We start from the raw sequence: 12,097 nt of genomic DNA, 5'->3' as shown, positions 1-12,097 counted from the left end.
TCTTGTTAAACTCACCATACCTCTGAACTTGCAAGTGCAAAGACTGAGCTGTGGACACATCAGTGGTGACCCATCTGTCAGATGCACATGCACCTGAAGTTGCAGAAGAAGGAAGAAAATGGAAAGGTAACTTATTAGTTTACCATGAGAATATTGCCAGCAAATGTACCAAACACTGATGCTATCCACTCAAATGATCTCTCCCTGTAGGCAAGTGATTACACAAAGCCAAAGGGATGTGAATGGGTGACTTTTATGGTCAATTTAGTGGAATCAAACCATGGCAGGCCGTGCCCCACCCTCCCACCCCCCACATCCTGAAGGTAACAGCACCAGAAACAAAATCCTCTGTCCTTGGCCAATGTGTCCTCACTCCTGGGCGCTGCAAAGAATGTGTTGCCTGGGTTGGTGCCTCTGGTTTTCTTGCTAGGCTTCAGATTTTGATGAACTCTTTCTGACAGTCCCTTTCTTCCTTCCTATGTGCTAATATGTTTACTCTCGTTACCCCTAGGTTTTGACCTGGTAAATCAGTCAGGGAGCTGACAGGAAACATAGGGACCACTTTCAAGGGTGAGGGCAGCTGACCAAGGTGAAGTATCACCACCCCTGGAATGATGTTGCTTTGGTTATAACTCTAGGTGAAGGTTACCTCTCAGGAGCTGGGGTCTTTGGTAGAGGAATACAGCTGCTGCCAACCTATGAACTGGTAAGGAGACAGCTGTGGTCCTGCTGACACCTCCCATTGTTCAAATACAACCGGAAGTGGTGGAGGAGGGGAACAGGCTATGCCTAGGGGCCTGCCTCCTGAGGCATCCAGCAGGGTAGAGAGGGCTGGTCAGGGACTCTGGAATGGCCAGTGGTAAAAACTCAGTATCCCTGAGTGATGGTTTTTCTCTTTATGGTAGTATGTGTAGCTCCCCTCTGAACCAATACAGTACTGTATTTATAGCTTTCCAATCTCAGAGATCAGTCATTCTACTACATTCCCAAAGTACTTCCTGCATATGGCAGCCCTTTCCAGGCAACGGGCTGTGTGCTGGGGGTCACAGCCTGTGCAGCGTTCTCTTTTTTTCTAGGATTTCAGTACCTCTTCCTCTCGCTGTGGTCACTGTCCCCCCCCCCCCCCCCCCCCCCAGTTGGCTCATTATTGCCCTCTCAGGTTTCTCTTTCAACTTAGCTGCTGGGAACCTACAGCTACTGTAGCAGCTCCTCTTTTTGTCAGGATATACATTTTGTGATCTTATTTTAGCTTCTTCCTGGCTCCAATGTATTTTCTTTCCATTACTTTTTTCTCTTTTATTCCTTATTTTAATTTATATACACATTTCTCACATCAGAGCACAAGTACACCTAGGTCTGGGTGCTCAATCTTGGTGTCATCGACACCTTGGGCCAGAAGATTCTTTGTTGTGAACGGGGAAGGAGGTGTCTTTACTCACAGTGTTTTCTCTGTGGGCACATCCTGTGCATTGTAGGACGTTCAGCAGCATCTCTGGCCTCTCCTCACTAGATACTGGTACCCCTCCAATATCAATATCAATGTCTTGGGGGGCAGTGCAATCAGCCTCTGCTGAGAACCACTGCTGTGGTGAACAAGGTGGTACGTGCTGAAGAGGAAGCAAATCTATGAGTCCAAATATGGCACCTCTTGTCACTGTGCCAGTTTACTTAAAAAAAAAAAAGTACTTTATTAAAACAATTATATCATTTGCAGAACTTAACCCTTACATGAATTTCAGAAATAAAGATCAAGTATGGCTACAGGCCATACTTGGTGAGAGCCTCTACAAGTGGGTGTGGCAGAGTTGTCAGGTGGGCTTTTGTGTGACCATGTGCTTCTGACTTGGCACCAAACACACTGTCACTGCTCCACAGGAAGCACTTGTACCAAACACCCAGCAACTTTCCTGTGGCTTCAGGGTTGGCTCCCTCAAGCTTTATGCACCTGTCACCATCCTGGATCCAACTTGACTCTTTCCATTTTCACCTCCTCTGGGTAGAGAGCAGTCAGCCTACACCTCAAATCCTGATGGGCTCATTTTCTACCCTATATATGAGATATGTATACAGGGGGTCCTTGGGTTACGATAGCCTTGACAGTGTTTTGAGTTTACAACACTCACTCCCATAAAAACTTTAAAAAGTTGAGACGTGTTTCAGCTTACACCGTTAGCGTCCTACTTACAGACTATGTAGGTGAACTAGTGTGGTTGCACGTGGCAGAAGAATACACAATATTCTTTTTCTATGACTTAGTTGTGTTTTTATGTTCTAGATTATGACTTTATAACTGTGTTAGGATAGGTAAGTGACTTAGGCTAAGGTATGTGTTGACTTACACCAAAATTCGGGTTATGTCACTGTCATAGGAACAGAATTGTATAGTAACCTGAGGACCCCTATATCTACATATATGTGTACGTATCTCTACATAAAGTCTTAATTTCCAGCATTAGCTTCTGGGAGAATGACAATTTCTCTACTTTATTGTCTGTAATTGAGGAATGTCTCTAGTGTGGAAACAATCACTTCAGCCCATGAGATAAAGTCCAAACTCCAGGCATTTGCTTGAGGCCTTTCCCGTTCTGGCTTGGTTTTAGTTTTAATTCATTCTCTAGTTTCATTTTTCTTCCTGGCCTTACTACACATCATGAGCTCTAGCTCAGGACCTCAACTGTGGTTTGAAGATCATCTGTATCACTATTAAAAATATAGATCCTTCAGTCCCACTCAGGCCCACGAAATCACTCTTTGTCAGGGCCCAGGAATCTGGATTTTAACAAGCACTCCAGGGACTTTTACGTATACTAAAGTTTCAGAGCCACTCCTAACTCTTGACACCTTGGTATACCTTTGTTAGGCTTTTCAAACAATGAAACACACCAGAATAAACGTCATAATTTTCAGGTAGAAAATATCACCACCATCAAAGAAGGAAGAGTTCCTCTTGAAGAGGAGGGTCTGTTCTTCTAGAAGAAACAACAAACGTTTGGCAGAAAGGAAGAATAATTCCACCGGCCAAGGGCAGTAAGAGAATGAATCCTCAAGAGCTCTCACCGGAGTATAAGAGCCCCAGTCCTTTTATGATCTGCGCACACTGCCCTCTCCTCCTTTCTCAAGAAATATTTGTACTCCACCGTGAACTCAGACAGTCTAGTACCGCTGGTTTTCTGCATATGCTGTCTTCTCCCTGGAACGCTGGAACCCAATCCTCCCGCTTAAGACCCAATGCGGACATTATCTCCTGCCCTAATCCAAGTCATAGTGACTCACCACCCCTTGCACTCCATACAATTTCACTTATGTCATTTTCTTGTGTATTTTGGATGTAACTGAAATGTTCGCTGGTGTCAGAGCCTGAGTATAAACGCAGTTACATTCGTGATAACACCTGACTATCATCCTGGTTGCCTTTTCCCCCTGGTAGCTCCAGCGCTTAGGAATGGGTCCCCATACCGTGCTGCTGCTGCTCAGCTACTAGTTTTTCTCTGTCTCTCTATCTCTCCCTCTGAACTACAAAGCCAACAGCAAAGTCCCTTTGCAAAGACCTGCAGAGCCCAGTCAGGTGAGTGGCACGGAGTACCCACGTGCTCGCATCTCTTCCAGATGGGTAAGCATTTTCCAGATGGAAGAGACATGAGCGTCTTTTCTCAGAGATAGCGCTTTGAACAGCAGCGGTGCTAAGAGTCTCGGCAAGTAACTTTAAAACTAACACGAGGTAAAGACCAGGATGAGCAGCACAGGACGCAAGTCCTAGCACAGCTAAGGGTGGGCCGACTGACACCGCTGGGCGCGGGACCAGGCTCCGGGTGTCCCGGCCGCCGCAGCGCGAAGGGAACACCGGTGTATCTGTGCTGTCTGGGCTCTGGGTGAACGGGGCGCGCTCCCACCACGACTTGCAGTTCCCAGCAGACTGTGGCGCTCGCCCCGCGCCCCCTTCTCAGGGAAGACGCAGGAGGGGCGCTGCCCGAGCTCCCGAAAGGAGCTCGTCCCGACGCTCTCCGTGGGCGTACGGGCGCTCCAAGTGGGCGCCTTGCTCCAACTGGGCGTTACCGCACCACGTGCGCCGAGGGGCTGTCAGCCTCCTATATTCCGCCCACAGTTGGGAAGGAGGCGTGCTCGCGCGGCTGAAACTTTCCGCAGCTCCTGAGCGGACCCCGTCACCGCCTCCCGAGCCCTGTCTCAGCTCGTACCGCATGCTCCCTCCCCGCGACGGATACAGCCAACCCGTGCCTGCAAAATCCGGCGCGGACTGGGACCTCGGGTGCTGCGGGGCGGGGCCTCTATTGAGGGCGGGGCGAGGTCCCGCGAGGCGGGCTTAGAGGCGGGGCCTCTACTGAAGGCGGGGCGAGGTCTCGCGAGGAGGGCCTAGGGGCGGGACCTCGGCCGGTGGGCGGGGCCTCGGCCGGGAGGCGGTGGCGTCCGCGGCCGCTGAGGGAAGAGTGCGGCGGCTGGCCACCGGAGGCAGTGAGTCACCTGACCGCTGCTCGTCGGCCTGTCGGTCCGACTCGCTCGCTGCCGTCAGTCGGGCCGCGCCGCGCCTCGGCTTGGTGAGTGGCTCGGCCGTCTCGCGTCTTGCGCCCTTCTCCGTTGGGGGCTGCGGCCTGTGCCGGCGGCGTGGAGGGGCCCGGCTGCCCGTGGGGCGGGGGCTCGCGGCCGGGCCGCAGGGGTGGGGGCGGCCGCCGTTCCTGGAAGTGGCCGCGTCCGCCGGAAGGCGCGACCTGCCGGCCTCTGTGCTGTTGTCCGGGCCGCGGGTGGTGCTGCCAGGCCGCGTCCGGGACCCACAGCCCAGCCCGCCTGCCTGCCACCGGGTCTGGCCCGCCCGCCTCCGGAGTTCGAGCACAGACAGCCGTCCCGCCCGGTTCCGCGCGGTCCTCCTGCCCCCCGGCAACCCTACCAGCTCGTGCGACGCGGAGCGCCCTCGGGGCGGGCTCCCGGGCGGCGGCGCGGCGTGGGGCAGCCACCACGCGGGCCGTGCCCGTCTCGCCCCGCGGTGCCTGTGTGTCGCTGGGTAGGACCGTGCGGACCCGGTGCGGAAGGCTCGGCTGCTCTGGTGCAGCGTCTGCGAGGACAAGCGTAGGACAGATACTGAGGAATGCTGGTGGTGCAGAGGTGTCGGTGCAGGCGGTTCTCGCCCGGCCCTGCTGGTTCGCGGCGCCGCTTGGAGAAGGGGCCGCGGGGGAACGGCGGAGGCTGGCGGCGGGGGGATCGCAGAAGCCCGGCAGTGACTCAGCCCCGGGGAGCGGCTCGGTGCAGGGGCTGCATCGCGCTGTCACGTCGCTGCAGGGCAGCCTGTGGCTGCTCCGGCGGCATACCATGGTTCAGAGCGGTGGTTGGGTAACAAGGTAGGATGACTCCTTAAAAAGTTGGGTTGCTGAGTCACTTGTTCCAGCCCGAGAGGTAATCAGGAACAGCTGGCGTGGACTCGCTCATCACGTGCCCCACCCAGAGGGGCTGCTTCCGAGGGCTGACGGGGACCCCGCGGGGTCGTCTGCGTGGATATAGGTCATCAGGGGTGAGAAGCGCGACCACTCTTAGGCAGGGGCCATGTAGCTCTCAGGTGGGGTTTGCCCAGAGCAGCCCCTGACCCGCCGCCTGAGCGTGGATTTGAGCGGGGGGGGGGGGGGGGGGGGGCGGGCGACATTCACAGCTAGGAGTAATCTAGAGTAATCTAATGATAGCACTGTTGCAAAATACTTTCTCCATATACTTAGTTTTTTGCTTCCCTGGGCTCTGGGTGAACTTAGTTTTTTGCTTCCCTTTTTTGGTCTTGTTGTTGTGTAGTTTATGAAGTACAAAAAGTGAAATTATTGTGATCTTCGTAAAGATTTCTGTATGAGCGCAGGAGACTGCCCCTGGTTTTCGTGCCGGCTTTGCACGCGCGCGCTTTCGTTTCTGGGGGCGGACAGTGGTGTGGGGCAGTATGGGTGGAACTGGCAGGTCTCCCTGGGTCAAGCCTAGAAAGAGCTGTCTAGTGAAAGGCAGACCTTCACCTGTCTCATTCTCTTTGTCATGGTGTGAGCGTCTTTACATCTCTGACGGTTACTTTGTGCTTTAAAAATGACCCAATCTCACTAGTCACCACTGCTAACAAAGTTTAGGAACGGGAAATATGGAGGGGGATCTGGCCCTTACTGTGGTCAAAAGAATGACTAATTCTTTGATGGCACTTTATTTAAAACATTTGTATTTGAAAAAAAAGGTTAATTTTATTCAAAAAGTTTGGGACTAAAGGAGATTAGAGATCATGATTTTTGTTTTGTTTTTGGTAGTAGGGTCTCTAAGGTAGGTGCAAAATTATTCATTTAGAAGGAAATAGGCAAACTTTGATTTTTAAAATTTTACTTTTCTATAAAATAAAAAAACATTAACCTCAAGATACAGATTAACAATAGTACATGCATATAATGTGGGTGCATGACCCCCTTTTTGGTACATAGTTTATTAATCATTGTCAACAACAGGAGTACTTTTTCAAAAAAACCTCTGATTTCCTGATTATTTCAAAGTGTTTTTAATATTCATTTAATTTTTATTTCATATGTAGTTCTGTCCTTTTTATACTTTAAAGCAGGGGTCGGGAACCTTTTTGGCTGAGAGAGCCATGAACGCCACATATTTTAAAATGTAATTCCGTGAGAGCCATACAACTACCCATGTATGTTACACATTATCCAATAAAAATTTGGTGTTGTCCCGGAGGACAGCTGTGATTGGCTCCAGCCACCCACAACCATGAACATGAGTGGTAGGAAATGAATGGATTGTAATACATGAGAATGTTTTATATTTTTAACGTTATTATATTTTTTATTAAAGATTTGTCTGCAGCCCTGGCCGGTTGGCTCAGCGGTAGAGCGTCGGCCTAGCGTGCGGAGGACCCGGGTTCGATTCCGGCCAGGGCACACAGGAGAAGCGCCCATTTGCTTCTCCACCCCTCCGCCACGCTTTCCCTCTCTGTCTCTCTCTTCCCCTCCCGCAGCCAAGGCTCCATTGGAGCAAAGATGGCCCGGGCGCTGGGGATGGCTCTGTGGCCTCTGCCCCAGGCGCTAGAGTGGCTCTGGTCGCAACATGGCGACGCCCAGGATGGGCAGAGCATCGTCCCCTGGTGGGCAGAGCGTCGCCCCTGGTGGGCGTGCCGGGTGGATCCCGGTCGGGCGCATGCGGGAGTCTGTCTGACTGTCTCTCCCTGTTTCCAGCTTCAGGGAAAAAAAAAAAAAAAAGAAAAAAAAAAGATTTGTCTGGGAGCCAGATGCAGCCATCAAAAGAGCCACATCTGGCTCATGAGCCATAGGTTCCCAATCCCTGCTTTAAAGGTTAGAAGCTTTAATCTAAATTTCTTACTACATTGCTGATGTCTGGAAGGAAATACAAAAGACAGATTTGCCCCTTACATTTTTGATACCATGTATTTTGAAATTGGAAACAAGCCAGGTGTTTGGTTTTTTAATGTATACGATCTGTAGGTAGTAATATGTGACAGGATCCAGTGGGAACACCTCAAGGTAATCCACAGGCTGGAGTGTGATTTGAATATCAAAATTCTCTTAAACTTATTCTGTACTGTTACTCCTTGTAAGTCTGTATTTTTTAGCCCAAGTGTATATATACCTCTTTTAATAGTGAGTAATAAGATTACATAGTTAGCAGATCACTTGGCAAGTGGCATTTCCCTCTTTTGGAGAATGTACTTTACTCAGAAAACCAACTGTCTAGGTATGCTGGGGGTGATTAGTGTTTACCATTCAGTCCAATCACCTACGTGGCTTCTGCACACTCCTGGTCTGTGCGAAACGATGCTCAGAATAAGGATTGCAGAGTCCTTTAAAATGACCAGTTGTCAGAGATTCTTTTTGCAGTGCTGATCTCAAGACTTAATATTTTAGGAATCATCTTCTCTGTCTTCTAATGTTCTGTTAATTGGAGAATTGCTTTAACTCTAAAACTTGCATTTCCTGAGGGTTCTATTAAATGGAAGGTATATTTTATGTGGTGGACTCAATGATTTGTGAAACTATTTTGATTAAAAAAATATGCCAAATAAGGTTAACCACTGGAGCCCAAATATGATACTTTGAGTACTATTTGCCAAATCCAGGACCCTTGGAGAAAGTAAATATTTTAGGACTGCTGATAAAATACAGACTCATACCAGCATGAACTGTGGGCTTCTGTCTTACTCAGTGCACAGCATTAACAGACCTGAAGTTGGGGATTTGTCTGTCAGTTGACAGAAATGCAGGGAGCAAAGTGGTTGAAAGTGGGAGATTTGAAGCCAGACTGCCAAAGGTCAAATTCTGGCTCTGTTGCCAGCTTTGAACCTTTGGGCAAGCTACTTCACCAAGTTGTGCCTCCATTTCTCACCGGTAATGTGGGGGATGCTGATAACAGAATATGTATCATAGAGATAGTTTGCAAATTAAATGCATTAATATGTGTTATTTAGAACATCCATATGTGTTAGGTGTTATCTGCTGTTCAAAATCAGGGAAGTGTTTGGTTGCACAGTCCGGTTTTGCAGCCTCCTTGTGTTGAATTGCAGCTATTGATGAGAAGGGAGGTGGAGGAGAGATATGGGTGAGAGCAGGTTGCTGCTGCGGGGGAAGCAGCTCAAGTGAACATTCTGGTAAGTCCAACACCCTGCTTCTCTGGGTGGGGAGGAGTCTATGAGTCGCAGCTAAATGCTGTAGAAGCAGTCATTACCAGTTAACTGGAATTGGATTTTGAAGAAATAAAAACAGTTGCCATCTGCATTTTGTCTGTTCTCCATGTTAGGGTTGAGGACCTTGTGGTGGGGCAGGTTCAGTAACCTGTCCACTCCCTCCCTGCTTATTCACATCAGGACAACTCACTTGATTCTAAGATTTGTATTTTCTTTAAGTGACATGACTGTGCTAAAATAGAAAAGTTATCCATGATAAGAGTGGTAATATTATCATAGGGCTTCTTGCACCTGTTCATAATTGAGAAAGGTTGTACCAAATATTTTGACCATCCTTTCAACTAGAGTGTTAGCTTCTTGGTCATGAAGATGTCTCCTGCTTTATCTCCTGTAGGGTACTACATGTGCCTGGGTTGTATTTGTTTAGTAAACTATGGATTGCTGCACTGGTTGTACAATATGGATTTATACAGTATGTACATATGTACAGTTTAGATTTCAGGTAGTGCTGAAACTTGGGAATTTTTAAAAGTGAAGGGGAGAACATTATGTGTTGTATTTCTTAAGCTGTATTCAATATGTATGGATATTTAGACCCATATAAATTACCCAATAAGTCTGGGTCATTTAGAAGTCTGCTTTCTGTTTTCATCATGGGTGTAAATATTGAAGAAGCACCTGTGTTTGAATCATTCTTTTAGTTCATCTCCTGAGATAGGAAAAAAAATTGGTCTTATAACTTTCTTTTTTTACCTGTAATTGACCGAGAATTGAATTGAGCAAAATATAATTTGGCTTGTCTAGGTGTTAAACATTTTATGCATCTAATACCTTTCCTTTAATATCACAGGAGTGATCTCCTGTAGAATAGGTTCTTTGTTTCGCATAGGATCAGGGACAGTTTAGAGTAGGAGTAGTCAACCTTTTTATACCTACCGCCCACTTTTGTATCTCTGTTAGTAGTAAAATTTTCTAACTGTCCACGGGTTCCACAGTAATGGCGATTTATAAAGTAGGGAAGTAACTTTATAAAATTTATAAAGCAGAGTTACACCAAGTTAAAGCATATAATCATAATTACTTACCAAGTACTTTATGTTGGATTTTCACTAAGTTTGGCAGAATAAATCTTTATAAAACAACTTACTATAGTTAAATCTATCTTTTTATTTATACTTTGGTTGCTCTGCTACCACCCATCATGAAAGCTGGAACACCCACTAGTGGGCGGTAGGGACCAGGTTGACTACCACTGGTTTAGAGAATATTAGTAGGATAATAAAAATTGCCCCAATCAAGCATAAGAAACAAAGAGTAGTGGTTGCCTATATCTTGGTTGTTGCCCACAGCTGGGGGTAACAGTGGACAAGCACAAAGTTGGAGGGCTGCTGGTCTCTTTCTCAGTGATGGCACAGTTTAGAATATATATACATTACCTTAGTGCTGCTGAAGCTGTGTAAATCACATTCTTTTTTCTTCTTCTTTTTCCAAGTGAAAGGAGGGGAGATAGACTCCCACATAAACCCTGACTGGGATCTACCCGGCAACCCCCTGTCTGGGGCCAATGCTCTGCCCATCTTGGGCCATGTTCTCAACTGAGCTATTTTTAGCACCTGAAGTGGAGGCTCAGTACCAGGCCCTGGGCAATGTGCTCGAACCAATCGAGCCATGGCTGTGGGAGGGGAAGAGAGAGAGAGAGAGAGAGAGAGAGAGAGAGAGAGAAAAGGAGAAAGGGAGAAAGGGAGGGGGGATGGGTGGAGAAGCAGATGGTCACTTCTGTGTGCCCTGACCGGAATTGAACCCCAGACATCCACATGCTGGGCCGATGCTCTACCAACTTAGCCAACTGGCAAGGGCCAAATCACGTTCTTTTAAAAATAAATTTAAACCATTTTCTTAATGCCTTAGGAAACTCATTATTCACAAAAATATTTTTATAATAAAATAATTATTCCCAGCTTCTGTCTGGTAAAGTTATTTTTATTTTTTGTCATTTCTTAGATTGAATCAGAAAGTTTTACTCTACTTCCCTATCCCCCATAAAAGTAGAATTACACAAAAAAGTGTTTTATACAGGAGTTATTTTTTTCATTTCCTTTTGGCACTATCTCACCTCCAAGGTTGCAGACTAACTACTCTAGTAAGGAAAATCTCTTGCCTCCTCTCCTCACTTTTTCTTACTGCTTTCTTCTTTCTGCTGACTTGTCTTCATCATCTTGGATTCCCAGTGTAGATGTTTCTGGCTTAAGGAGGTGAATTCTTATGAAATGGGGAGACCTATCCACTCAAGTCTGTTTGCTGGTATCTACACATCCTTAATGCCTCACTCTTTCTCTGAAGTGTGCCAGCTTCTTGAAGGCAGAAAAAGCAGTGAAGAGGTTACTCATCCACCAGAGAATTTTTTATAAAACATGTGGTTATAAATTGTTTCTTAATCTTTTAATTACATTTATTAGGTTGTAAATTTTGGTTGTCATTTTGTAGTAAGGTTTTTTTTTGGTAAGATCAGTAATTTTATTAGTGTGTATTTTGCACTAAAATATTATTATTTATGATTTTATTTATTGATTTGAGAGAGAGAGAGATAGGCAGGGAGGGTGATGAGGAGTGGGAAGCATCAACTCATAGTTGCTTCTTGTTTGTGTCTGGGGTTTCGAACTGGCAACCTCAGCATTTCAAGTCTACACTTTATGCACTGTGCCACCACAGGTCAGGCAGCACTTAAATATTATTATTATTATTATTTTATTTTATTTTTTTTAATTCAGTGAGAAGAGGGGAGGCAGAGGGACAGACTCCTGCATGTGCCTGGACTGGAATCCACCCAGCAAACCCACTAGGGGGAGAGATGCTCTGTCTGGGGCATTGCTCAGTCAGCAACCGAAGTCTTCGAAGCACCTGGGTTGGAGGCCATGGAGCCATCCTCAGCGCCTGGGACCAACTCACTCCAATAGAGCCATGGTTTTAGGAGAGGGAGAGAGAGAAAGAGAGAAGTGAGAGGGGGAGGGGTGATGAAGCAGATGGGTGCTTCTATGTGCCCTGACTGGGAATTAAACCCAGGATATCCACATGTCACGCTGATGCTCTTCTACTGAGCCAACCGGCCAGGGCCAAGTATTTAAAAAAATGTAAAATGCTTATCAAATCTTGCCCAAGACACTTTTCATTTTTAAGGTACCTAATGTCTCTATTTACTTTGTTTCTCTGAAAAGTGTTCCCAGTTGGCTCAGGGCTCATGTCTCACTTAAATGAGGAGAAGAAAAAAAGGCATTGGCCTTTTTCATCACTTTTTCCACATTAGTAAAAGATTTCTGAAGTAGAAAAAGCATTTTGTCCCTCCATCTCTCCCTCTTTCCCTCCCTCCCTCCCTCCCCTCTTTCCCTCCCTTTCTTTTCTTTCTTTTCTTTCCTTTCTTTCGATGGTGTTTAGCCTCCA

The 12,097-nt window shown here is 47.1% G+C and overlaps 1 protein-coding gene across 2 annotated transcripts in view; it reads left to right on the top strand.

Moving 5' to 3' along the window:
* Positions 1-2,216: 2,216 nt before the first annotated feature.
* The window catches only part of BACH1 (BTB domain and CNC homolog 1), a 50,857-nt gene continuing 40,976 nt past the window's right edge, over positions 2,217-12,097 (top strand). The window contains exon 1 of one of the 2 annotated variants that reach the window (XM_066259576.1): positions 2,217-4,550. The gene's annotated coding sequence lies outside the window, so the exon portion shown is untranslated. Of the gene's footprint in view, positions 4,551-5,218; positions 5,346-12,097 lie in introns of those variants that run through there. The other variant, XM_066259577.1, reaches the window with a different exon arrangement.

Source organism: Saccopteryx bilineata, chromosome 2, assembly GCF_036850765.1.
Source record: "Saccopteryx bilineata isolate mSacBil1 chromosome 2, mSacBil1_pri_phased_curated, whole genome shotgun sequence".
In the NCBI taxonomy this organism is placed as follows: domain Eukaryota; kingdom Metazoa; phylum Chordata; class Mammalia; order Chiroptera; family Emballonuridae; genus Saccopteryx; species Saccopteryx bilineata.
The sequence above is the reverse complement of the archived record's forward strand: the minus strand, read 5'-3'. Positions and strand labels throughout refer to the sequence as shown.